This window comes from Myotis myotis, unplaced genomic scaffold (assembly GCF_014108235.1).
Source record: "Myotis myotis isolate mMyoMyo1 unplaced genomic scaffold, mMyoMyo1.p scaffold_m19_p_10, whole genome shotgun sequence".
In the NCBI taxonomy this organism is placed as follows: domain Eukaryota; kingdom Metazoa; phylum Chordata; class Mammalia; order Chiroptera; family Vespertilionidae; genus Myotis; species Myotis myotis.
Window position 1 is genome coordinate 8,725,203 of NW_023416314.1, and position 13,949 is coordinate 8,739,151.

Here is a 13,949-nt window from a genome sequence, read left to right on the forward strand (position 1 = left end):
TACATCCAGTCTCATGCAGGGTTCGCATTTGATGTGAGAGCAAGCGCATAATTATGTGTTTTTCTGCAATGGTTCTGCTGCCCTGGAACAAACACAGATTAGGTAGAAAATTGGATTTAACCAGGGATTGGACTTTAGCCAAAGTTAACATAACAACATAGAGAAGAGCAAGAGCTGGAATCTAAGTTTGTGTAAACACAGAAACAAAGACAAGAAAAAGATAAGGAATAATAAAAGAGTAGTAGCATCAGTGCATTTAGATCCTTGAAAAAGGGTGTGTGGGGGTGTGTGTCAAAATTGCTGATGTAGTCCGGCAGTGTGGCTCAATGGTTGAGCCTTGATCTATGAACCTGGAGGTCACAGTTCGATTCCTGGTCAGGGCACATGCCTGGTTGCAGACTCCATCCCCAGTGGGGGTCATACAGGAGGCAGCCAATCAATGATTCTGTCTCATCATTGATATTTCTATCTCTCTATTCCCTCTCCCTTCCTCTCTGAAATCAATTGAAATATATTTTTAAATATGATGCAGCACTCAAACATTAAAAAACAACAACTTGCTGGTGTAGTGATACTCAGAGGAAAAAGCGGGAGAGTTGGAAGATGTATTTTGAGTAAGAATTCATGAAACTGGGGGAATAATTACACATGAAACCAAAAACATCGCCAGGGACTAGGCCATAAAGCCAGGGTGCCCAATCTCCATAAAATTCTCTTCCCTGAGGAAGGATTTATCCAAACCAGTGTTCTTTAAGAACAACGTGATAGTAATATGCAAGACGATGTGAGTGGGGCATAACAAGAAGCTGAGGGAGGTGTGTAAAGACCATTCTGATATCAAAGGTGATTTTTTGGACCAATTGTTTATTAATTTGCACTGTTGTATACCTATCTCATCACCTGAGAAGGACTACCCTGCCTTAATAGTTATTCTCTGAAAAAGGCAGGTAGATTTCTTTCCATGGAGCACCTGCGGCTTGTCTCTCTTGTCGGTTGTTCAAGCACCTTGTGCCAGTTGCTGAGGAGAGAAAGAGGAGAGCACTTCCTGGGTGTGCAATGCCATCTGATACCCGCGGGCTGTATGTCCACTCTAATCAGTAGCCTTGCACATTCCTGGGACTGGGCACTCCTGTACCTGCTCTGACAGCTGGTGGATTTACCCCATTACACCAATGAAGGCCTTTGGAAAGCTGTGTAAATCAAGCCATACAGTTAATGCCCATAGAAAAAATGATACTGAAAGGAGATTTGAAAGTCACCCTTTAATTCAGTAAAATAATTATATTTTGCAAATGGTTGTGCCGTGATATAAATTATAATTTAATTTCAAAGTTAAAGTATAATGTTAGAAAATCATAAACTTTGAAGAAAACTTAGATAATTTATCTCCCAGTTTCTCAGTTCATAGAGATAAAGGCGCACCTTGCTATCTGATCTCAAGTGCCCAGGAGATTCAGATATTGCTTTTGAGGTAAAGTTGTTTGGCGGAAAGGAATCCCCAATTCTTTGTCACTGGCTCTCTGAATCTTAAAAAACTAACACAGTCTTCTTCATAACCCAAATTTGTTTCCATCCAAATTCAGAAGCATGTAAATTTAAAAGATAAAAAAATCTGGCCCTGGCTGATTTGGCTCAGTGGATAGAGTGTTAGGCCCAAGGACTAAGGGTCCCAGATTTGGTTCTGGTCAAGGGCACATACCTCAGTTGCAGGCTAGATCCTTGGACCTGGTTGGGACACATGTGAGAAGCAAACAATCACGTATCTCTCACATCGATGTTTCTCCCTCTCCCTTCCACTCTCTCTAAAAATTAATGGAAAAATATACTTGGGTAAGGATTAACAAACAAAAAACCTATATTTTCTCTGAAGAAACCTAAGATATCACTAAATAGTAATCAAATTTAAGTCATTGAAGGTTCATAAGCAATAATGTTCCTCCCTTGCTCTGGGATCTTGGAAGAGATTTCCCATGTATATATTTTTTAAAAATTGAATTTTGGCTTCTTTATGAAACAGTGGGCATAAAATAAAATAAAAAAGAAAGAACTTTACCAGATGTGACCTGGCTCTCCGTGACATTAGAAAATCTGGCTAGCCTCTGTAGAAAGGTTCCAAGGACTGTAATAAAACTGAGTTTGTGTCGTCCTCCTCCTCAGAATAGTTGTGAAGAATTAGGAACACAAACCCCAGTCAAGAAAGCATTACAGTCTTCTTTAGCCCTTGATTCCACAAGAGTAAACTGATGTAGAAGAAAGAACTGGAAAGGAGAAGCAGGATTATTGAGATAATTCATGACCTAGATATCAGGAGAGCCTTAGGTCCCTGATTTCCAATGTCTGGAATAAATGACAGTAAAGGTAGTAGTGCTGCCAAATAGTGTAGTATCCAATTAACGGAGTATGTTTAATTATATTTCATTTTAAGAAGGAAAATTCAGGAATTTCTTTCATCTCAGATCAGAGGTAGTTATTCTTTTTACCAAAAAGAACAGAAAATAATTAACCATAGCTGAATATAATGAATACGAAAAAAAAAAATAAAAAGGGCTAACACCATGAAGCTACATTTTTTTGAGATCTGACTATATAAAAGAAAAGCATTTCTAGGGGAAGGGGTAGCTAGCAGCAATTACTGGCAAGGATGCGGAGAAAAGGAAATTTTGAGCACTGTTGGTGGAATTGTAAATTGGTGCAATCGCTATGGATAACAATAGTATGGAGATTTCTCAAACAAATTTTTAAAAGCTCCTATATGATCTAATCATTCGACATCTGCGTTTATAACTGAAGGGCACAAAAGCACTATGTTGAAGAGATATTTGCATCCATATCTATGTTCATAGCCACCTTATTTACAATCATCAAGACATAAACACAATCTAAGTGCCCATTTACAGGTCTACGGATGAATGAATAAAGAAGATGCAGTAGATACATGTACATACAAGATACTGTTCAGCCATAGAAAAGGACACATTGCCATTTGTGACACTGATGGATGTTAAAGGCACTGTGCTAAGTGAAATGAGTCAGACAAAGACAAATACTGTACAATATCACTTAAATGTGTAATCTAAAAACAAGCAAACAAACCCATATAAAAAGAGATCAGATTTGTTATTATCCAAAGCTGGTGGGGGGTGGGGGGGGTGAGGGGACTTGGATAAAGGTGGTCAAAAGGCACAAATTTCCAGTTATAAATACTATGAATGTAATGTACAATATGATGACTTTAATTGACATTGCAGTAGATATATTTGAAAGTTGAGAGTAAATCCTAAGAGTTCTCATCAGAAGGATATTTTCCCCGTTTTTGTTATCTATATGAGATGATGAATGTTAACTAAATACTGTGGTAATCATTTCAAAACATACATATGTCACATCATTTTGCTGTACGCCTTAAACTTATACAATGCTATATGTCAATTATATCACAACAAAACTGGAAAAAAGAGCCCATATTTTTTTAAAAAGAAATGACAGAGATAATGGGATTAGTTGACAAGGATAGTAAAACAATTATAAATATGTTCCATGTGATCAAGAAGGTAGAAAAAATCACAAGTTATGGAGAGCTAGAAAAGGTTTTTTTTAAAATGAAACAAAGAAGCAAAAATACTGAAAAATAAAGAAAGGAGAATTCCCCATTAAGCTGCAGAGCAACCTCCAGTGGCCTAATGTATGTGATTAGAGTCCCTGTGCTGGAAGGCCAGAAGCAGTACTTGATGAAATAGTAGCTGAAAATTTTACAAGTTTGACTCACCAGACATTCTCACAGATCCAAGAAGTACAAATAAACTCAAGCACAAGAAAAATAAAACGTATGTTAAATTACCCAATACCAGGGATACCAAATACTTTAAAATAAGCTACATGCAAAAGACACACTGTATAACATGCAGAGAAAAGAATACAAGAATGACAGCAGATACTCCTCGCCAGTAGTTTATACATGTTAGACACACATGAGGCAGCAGGTGGCATGTGGAAAATTCTTTCAATCATCAGATGGGTAAAATATAGGTGGAGAATGAACAGTGCAAACCAGAAGCTTGAGGAGCAACGTCTTGAAAGGGGTGTGTGTGTGTGGGGGGACCACACAAACAAACAAACAAAACATAAAATCTCTCAACCCAGAATTATTTACCCACTAAACATATCTATAATAATAAAAGCATAATATGCTAATTAGACTGGACGTCCTTCCTGACGAAGCTGGAGCTGCGAGGGAAGCCCGGGTCCCGGGTGCCTGCCAGCAGCTGGAAGGAAGCCTGGGAAGGAAGGCTTACTCTTGCACGAATTTTGTGCATTGGGCCTCAGTATTTTAAATAAAGGTAAAGACTTTTTCAGACACCCAAAATTGAAAGAATTCATCACTAGCTGACCTTCACTAGGAGAAATATTAAGAGAGGTCCTTCCAGCAGGGGAAAAAAAAACCCCAAACTATTAGAGAGATGATATTCTGAGCATTAAAAATGGTAAATGTGTCAGCAATTTATAATTGGTTTTGCATTGTTGAAATAGGTACACTTTGATATCACATCTGGATTAATGACAAAAAGCACAGGGTCAGATTCTATATCTTGATATAAATATGATCATGACAGTACTAGAAGTTTATTGGTAGTGAAAGAGAGTGAGTCTAAAAATCTGTGTGACAAAATCAGGCCTGTGAAAATTTATTCCAGTCATCAGATGTGTAAAATATAAGTGAGTGCTCAATTTTTACTAAAAATCATATCAAAATAAATTTTCTTTTAGTCATATGCTTTATATAACACTTTTTACAATTATAAATGTAACATACTTTTTATATAGGGCATATTTTGAAAAAATATTATTTTTTATTTTGATTGAGTTTATTGGGGTGATTTTGGTTAATAAAATTACATAGGTTTCAGGTACTCAACTCTATAATACATCATCTGAATATTGTATTGTGTATTCACCACCCAAACTTAAGTTTCCTTCTCTCACCATTTATTCCCCTTTACCCTCTATTGGCTCACACCACTCCCCTTTCCCTCTGGTAATCACCTTCCTGTTGTCAGGAAAATTATTATAATTGTATTTATAGGGCATATATGTACAGAAAATCTATAAATATCCAGTATATTTTTGTGTGAAGCTGATCATTTTATGTATCCCAACATATAAAATTGGATTTTAGTTTCTTTGACACTTTTTTTCCTTATAAAATATGATACTTCCAGAAGGAAAAAAAAAAAGGCATGAAAATCACTATCAATGCAATTAAATTAGCTGAAGAAACAAGAGTTCCAGTAACAATACTTCTATACATACTCGTCAATAAATCAATGTATGTAGCATAAGAATAATTCAGTTAAATATTATGTAGTTCAATACAACACAGCAACAATTTTTAAAGTGCTTTGTAATTACTCCTGTGTATGCCTTAATTTCAGATTAATTTTCTAAATTATCAATAATTAAAAAGACATAGCAATTAATCATACTGAGAAATAGTGAATTATCATTTTATTTTCTCCACTAGAGGCCCAGTGCATGAAAATTTGTGTACTCGGGGGAGTCCCTTAGCCAGGCCTGCACCCTCTTGCAGTCTGGGACCCCTTGGGGGATGCCCACCTGCCAGCTTAGGCCTGCTCCCTGGAGGATTGGGCCTAAGGTGGCAGTTGGACATCCCTCTGGCAGCCCGGGAGCCCTCAGGGGATGTCCAACTGATGGCTTAGGCCTGCTCCCCACGTGAGCAAGCCTAAGCCTCAGTTGAAAATTCTTAGTGCTGCCCAAGGAGTGGGTAGAGACTTCCTCCACTGCTGCTGCACTCGCAGCCATCAGTCCAGCTTGTGGCTGAGCATAGCTCACCCTGTGGGAGCACACAGACCATCAGGGGGCAGCTCCTGCATTGAGCATCTGCCTCCTGGTGGTCAGTGTGCCTCATAGTGACTGGTTGTTCCTAATCGTTCCACCATTAGGGTCAATTTTCATTATATAGGATAATAAATATTATGATATCATCATACAAAAAAAAAAGATCAAAAGTATTTAGTCAGAAAACTATAGGAAAGAAAGACTATTATAGAGGGTATTAGAGAATTCATTAACAAAATATTACATTATTTCCTGTAATATATGATGATATATTTGTCAAATTTTAAAGTTGATAATTGGCTATCTTTTTGTATAAATGCACATTTATTTTGTATTATATTTTTCTTAGTATTTCTTAGTACTGTATCACAACTAAATAAGATTTTAACCCCACAAAATCTATACCTTTGTACCACAGAACAGCCATGGTAGACATTAAACTTTGGTGTGGCATCTCCCTAGACATATATTAAAATTCAGCTCTTGTTTTAAATATTCTTGATAGAGGTTTTATTTCCCCTCTTCTTGAAATACTAATTATATTGGAGATAATATAATGTAATATATCCAAAAGAAAGTTGGAGATGGAAGGAACTATGTTAGAGAAAGAAAGATGAATTTACAGGAGATCCTGGGTCCTATTAAACTGAATGGTGATTATTCCATGAACTGGTCATATGTGATGCAATTTAACATCTACGTGCTCAGGCGTAAAAGCATATTTCTGTGTCTCAAAATCTAATTTTACTTTTCTGTCAGCCATAAATCACGTTCACTCTGGATAACCCAGGTGTTACCCAACACCTCTGTATCCTTTAGAAGTGTAGGTTTTCTTTAACAACTCTTCCCTTCTTACCTATGGTTTCCCTGCCTTGGTACATTTGTCCTTGGGCCAGTAGTCTCTGTTATCTCACATTACTCAGGTAAACTTCTGCCCTTTCAAAAACAGTCCATTCATCACATAATTTTAATAAATTACCTGGTAGAAAGTTGGGAAATTAATCATCTGAAATTCTAGTTTCATCTTTCATCTGAGCGTTGATAAATGAAACTTCTTTGATATGATTGTCTAACCACAATGCTAAACACCCGAAACCAATACAAAATATTATTCAAAGTAAACTGTAATTCAAATATAAATTTAATTATTTAATTAAGAAAAGTAGTTAATGGAACTTACTGCTCTAAAGTTCTACTGTGAAAGTGTACTTTTCCTCACTATACCAGGCATAGGAGGAGGAAATCTGATTCTGCTTCATTCAGGAACATTATTATGGAATTATTGCTTCTCAGATGTACTTCCCATATCACTGCCCCCAGGAAGATAGCCCTAAGTGCTCATAAAAACTGTCTTGCCTGTGCCTCACTTAATACCAATCTTGACTTTACTTGGTCAAGTCAATAACTTGACTCAAAGCATGAATTTGTTTTAGGTGGATAACCTGATCCAGCATCAAATATGAATGGAAGCAGAGCATACTTTCCTTATAAATTCGTGGAGGTGGGCCAGAAGTAGTTCTGGCTGGTTCCACTGTTAAGACCAAGGTAAAGGCTTACTTTCTGCTGTGGAGTTCAGAAGGGAGGCAGTGATTTGGGAAAGCAACTGCTGAGCCTAAAAGTTCAATCTCCTTTAAAAAAGAAAGAAAAAAAATTGATAGTGATAATTTTTCACCTTCCATTAACTGCACAGGTACTCTAAAATGATCACTTTATTCTTTTTCTGTGTGAAAATGTTACATTTGCTTGCTATGGTGTGACCTAGGAAGGGAGTATAATACAATCTATACAGATATTCCTTTCTCTTCACCTTTACAACAGGTCTCTTAATTCATGAAATATATATATTCCTGAACCAAACTAATACTTTAGGGAGTGAATGCCATTTTATAATCTTAAACACCTTCTGATGAGCCAGTTATAAAGACCCAAATGGAAAATATGTCCAGTGTTGAATATTCTAATGCTATTACACAGGGCATCTTCTGTGATGTGCAGATTGTGCATACATTTCTCAAGAACACACATCTACAAACGTGAATAATTATAATCATGATTTTTAAAAAACAGATTCTAGTTTTGATGCTGTTTCTCAATACTCTTCAAATGTGTTGCTTCAGAGGAATGACTTAGCTTTTTTGAACATACAAATCAAATGGACATTGAAGAGACAACATGTATATTCATTCATTTATATCTGGTGCTAGGAATTAATGTAGGTGGCATAGTGCTGAAGAGATAAGTTTGTTATTTATGTAAGTAGGATACTTTCTCATACTGACTACTGTCAACTGAATGTCATTTGGAGGATGAAGCAACCCTTGGTCAGGTGGAAACGTAAAACCGAATGAGGAGAGGAAATAGCTCTCATGTGGTTTATGTAGACTCCTTGCTCTTCTCTTGGTAAGTCAATGCATTTAGTGTGCTTTTTCAATCAACATTGGATGTTGAATACATGACTCTGTCCTCCCACTCCTCCCATCTCAACCTATACGGATTTAACACTGTAGTATAACTCCCACTTTACAACCTATGATAATGTAGGAATAATTTTTAAGACTGGGAAAAGTATCGTTTACCCTAAAATTGCTTCACCATCTGCTTGCCTTTGTGTCTGAAATTACTGCAATAAACATTATATAAACAGTAAGGGTTTGAACATATATCTAAGCAAAATATCCATCATTAACACAACAGTTTATCAGATTAGCCAGCAGAAGCTAGAATGATTCCATATGTCCTAAGCTCAGTGTCTTATCTCTGCATGTTAAGAAAGTTGGAAAGATTCACTGCTTTTAAAAGGTCATGATTTAGACTACAGACACAACCTTACCTACACTTGTGCTCTTACTTCTGATTAAATTTTTTTTCTCCAGCACTGTTTCTCTTTGGCTTTAATTACTCCAATCCATCTTGTGTTGGCCCATTTTGGTCTAACTATAGCAAGGATTGTTTTAGTCTCTCGTATCTCCTGAAGTTTTACAAGGTTTCTGAGGCCATGAGAAATAAGGAGAGGGGTTTTAATTCAGAAAAAGACATGGGAAATGTATGGGTTGGGGAACACTATTGATATGTAGATGGAAAAAGAGCATTAACCCTAGACTGGGAGAAAGACAGGAATCCAGAATATAGTTTGTCAATTTGGTTATTGTCAGGTAGAGACTCAGCCCCAAGTGGGTATTGGCTCTGCGTAGTCAGAACTCTCTCCTGTGCTAAGTCCATGGCACCTGGACACATTGGCCAGGCTTAGATTTCTACAGGGGTCGCCAAGTATTTCCAACCAGTATATCAGACCTACCAGTACATCTCTCAGCTATGCCTGGACTACTGTAAGGGAGTCGCCACTGCTGTTTACCTCCTTTTAGTTTGCTAAGGGACTCTAACCTCCCTAACGCACTCCTCAATCACTCGTGCTCTCTAGGCTTTGGGGGTCTCTGGAGTTTCTCCACGGTCTTCATAATTTTGAAGAAAGAGTGAGGGTCTTTGCTCTTCCTTCTGTCATCTCAAGAATCTTCTCTTTTGCAAGAACCTTGAGCTTTTTTAGGCACAGTTAGGGACTTCCTTCTCTTTGCTTCCAGGATTCATTGGCCATGTCAGTATGTGTCACTAGCCACCCTGCCCAGCTATTCTTCCTTTATGTGTATGTCCACACTCTCACCTCACTCCAGGAAGTGAGTGCTGTATCACTGTATCCATGAAGACCTCCTGGCCCAATAGTCTGCTGAATAATAGGTGCTTAATAATATTGAGTGAATGAAAAAGTGTTCTGAATTTGTATAATACGTTTTTCAAAGTTTCTAAGGTGAACATTTAACTTATTTAGTAATATTGCTATTCTTTAGAGATGATATTAGATATGGAAATCATTGAAAACGGTTTCAAAAAATATTTTATTTCCTCTCTTCATGTTTGGAATTTGGTTTGCAGTGCTGTTTATTTATTGCCATTCATTTTCTTTGTAGAAAAATCTAGAGATTGCAAAGAAGCTCCTAGAATAATATATTTGTCTATTGAAATTATTCAATAGAGCACTCTGGAAAAAAATCTGTATGGCTATAATACAGGTTTTTAACTATAATCATATTCATTCAGTGTTAGTTATATGAATAAGTGACTGGCACACATAACAGCATTTCCTATCTAGTTTCTAAACTGAGTTTCATGATTTTTATATGACAAGGTATTTTATTTTGATTAGGTTTAGAACAAAACCTGTTATTTACAGCGTAGTATTCTGAGTACATTCATGTTCTGGCGTTAAGTCTTCTTACTCTGGGCTTTTTCACACTTAAAAATGGAAGTTGCAATGGATGCCTTAAGTAAAGTTGTACTGCTGAAGCTTGACTAAGCAAAGGATCATGAGCAGCTGCTTGAGCTTGCACTTTTTCCAAGGGCAAATTCTTCTAAGTTATTGTATTGATTTAATTTGCATTCAAATTGCTCAGAATTTTCGTGGTGTATTTTCACTTGAATGCTTTGCTATCAAGTGGAGAATGAATAGATGACATGTACAAATTCAAGTGTGGACGTGAATTTTAAAATATTTATGAATTTTAGTGTAACCATGTCAATAGCAAAATAAAAGAAAAAAACTATGAGAGCAGATGATGTTTTTTCTTATTATTTCTTAAACAAAAACAGAAAATTACATTGATTGTGAATTTTCCTTACAAATTTTTTATTATTTAGCATAAAATTTCATGTTTACTTTTGTTAATTTTATTCTACTAAGTTTATAAATTTTTAAATTGTAGTAAAGTTATGATTTCACTCAGAAGTAGTTGATTTTGATGCATATTAATCATAGGATGCAATAACTATAATTTAAATGTTTATCTTATAATCTTTTTTAAAATTTGTGATATGTTTGTCATTCTAACCATCCGACTGAGTAAAATACAAATAAGAAAAACCTTTATGTCTCTTGGCATGGAGCTTTTATTTGCTTTTGTTTGCATGAATGAATAATATGCATTAAGAATAAAGCTGCTTAGATGATTGGAGGGTTGGAGCTGGTGGAAGTGTGAAAGTGAACTAATGCTTCAGGATGTACTAAATAGGTCAATTTGTAACCTTCTCAGTTGGGACAAGTGAGTTTTCACTGTACATTGTATTTCCTTAATACAAAACACCCTTTGTCACTTCTTATCTAGACTAATTGCTCTCAAATCTGGATTGATTTTCTGAAGAATACCTCTGATCAAGGAAGTCCTTTCTCAAGAAACTTCAATGTTTTCCATTGTATATTGAACAAAGGTAATGAGTAGGATTAGATTAATTGAACTTCTAGACATTTAACATATCGTTAACCTTCAATCGGAACTCTATAAAGTAGAGATTTTGTATGGAGGAGAAACCGGAGCTTCAATGAAAGCAAGGATTTGACAGGGTTGTAGCTGCCTATCAGCAGGAAACTCTGTGAAGGCAGCCACTTGTGTATCTTGCTCACATTGTATCTGTACCATCCATTAACTTTCCAGACCTATTTGAATGAACTATACAGTACTGCATTTATATTTGTTCCATTGGCTTATACTCTGTTTCATGAATTTTATATCCCTACTTCACAATTATTTACGTATTGACTATTTTGTATATATAAAAATTATATAAGCATGATTGGAAAAATTTTTGACGATTTTTTCCTAAAGGGCTTCTGAGATCTGGCCCCACTAATGGTTTACTTAAGCTATGCAAATGCAATTTGTTCACTGATATTTTGCTTTAGATCAAGGAGTTTCAAGATATGTTACCTGCAATTGATTTCCTATTTTGGTACATTTAAATTAATATGGGGACTTAAAGACATATATAAGGCAAATGGAATTCAGAATCCTTGCAAATTTATAGTTTTCTTTTTATTTAATAGTTGTTTTGCCTAAAAAAAAAAATAGCCCAATGACAATTACAGTCACAATTCACATTTATTAATTCTTGAAAAAGTATTCGACTTAGTTCATAAAAACCTAACTACTTTTCTCTTTGTATTCATTTCATCATTTTGCACTATAAGAACATACAAACACACATTAGTATAAACAGTTGTAGATATGAAAAAAACACAAGTGATATTTGCTAAGTATACAAACAAGCTAGAGAAAGAAAACATAAGTGGATATATCAAAGCAGTGCTTCTCATATTTCAACATGCATAGGAGGTTCCCAGGGATATTGTTAAAATGCATATTCTTATTTGTAGGTCTGGAGTGATGGCCTGAGATTCTGCATTCTTAACAAGTTTTCTGATGCTGTTGGTCCTTGGACAACAATTTTTAATAACCTATTAACTATGACTTTTCACAATGTCATAAACACTAGTAGTTTTGTTTTAAAAGAACAGAGAGTTAGCTTGTGAAGGCTTAAGGGAATTTATCTGTATAATTTATTATATTTGGTAAACAACTAGAGAGCAGAAAATGAGTCTCTGTCATCTATGTTTCTTACTGAGGTCATAACAAAGGCATTATAAAATGTGTGGCTAATCAATCACATATAACCATAAACCTCATCAATGATATCAGTAAACATTTAAATAAATGAATAAGTTTATTTATTTAAATGAATGTATTCAAACCATATAAATATTGAAATGTCCTTTGTAATAGTAATCAGGACAAATTTTAGTGTAAACAGTGAATTTACAAATTGGGCAGTTTAAAAATAATTGTAGAGGTAAAATAAATTATTGAAGAAAAAATTAAATTTCTCCACAAAACTTACAACAAATATCTAGTATCTAACTCTACTACATCCAGTTGTTTTCCTAATGAGTGGGATTTCCTAGCAAGCAGATTTGGGTACTGAGGAATGCAAACACTGTTCCGGGTCCAGGGATACATCTTAAAGCGTCCATTTGTTTATGAGCAGAAAAGAATGAGAAATGAGTAACAAACAGTAATGTCTAGACACATGTGAACAGATTTGAAGGTTCTAATAAAACAAAGTTGGTTTAATATATACATAATGCACTAAAATAATGATGCCAATAATTATCATAATAATTATGAGGAAAAATGATGTAGTGGAAAGAATAGTAACTAAGGACTTAAAATACCTAAATTTCCATTTGAGATTTGTGGTTCTGTGACAGGTATATACCTCTTACCAACTATCAGCCTCATTATTTGCATTTGCAAATCTAAAGGGAACAACTAGAAGGTTTCTTGTACTTGTGACACTGTGATACTCTGTAATTCTATGGGAAACTCTATAATTACTCTCATAAGAAATATACCTAATGATAACATAACTTTATTCATAAAAACATTTTCCCCCAAAGACTATATTTCTTTTTTGGTATGATTCGTCTATTACGTCACCCATGTCCATGTTTTGAAAGGGGAGATATAAAATTATTTGTTGATACTTCCCTTCTCATAATATATAAAATGCAGTAAGAAAGCTATGCAAAGACACAAATAAATTGCAAGATAAGGTGCTGGATGAGAAGTGTTCAATAGATAGCTCTGATTATTGAGCATTCAGAATTTAAATACAAGCTGATTGGCTTTTTGTTGCGGGGGATCATGGAATGTTGATATGAAGGTCTTAAGATCTGCTCAGAGTCCGGGAATATATGATGGAACCTAACATTTCTCTAAGGAGAAAAACAGCACACTTTAGAGGTCTGTTTAAGGAAACAATCCTTAAATATTATTCTCTTAGGCTCCATTCCCTCCCTTCTTTCCTCTACTCCTTAGCCTCTTTGGTTTTGTGAAATTTCACTTTTACCTTCAAAGCCAAGTTATATATAATTTTCTGTTATAGATTCACATAAACTCCAGACAGTGCCTTACAGAGTATGATTCTTCAAGAACTATTCCATCTAATGATGAGAGGCCTAACATGGAAAAGATCGTTGGTCTGCTGTAAAATTTAGCTGGGTACATAGGAAAATCATCAAAAAGTTAGGACAGGAGAAAGGTTGTAGAAGATGGCATTGAATCTTGAGCTAAAATCTTCAGGAAATGAAGGAAAGTTACCCCTAGGATCAGGAGATGACTCAAGTAAGGAATGTAATCTAAACACAGGTGATTCAAATTGGGAATTTTAGGAAGGATTGAAGGAGATCTTTGGTATGCTCCAGGTTCAATGGTGAT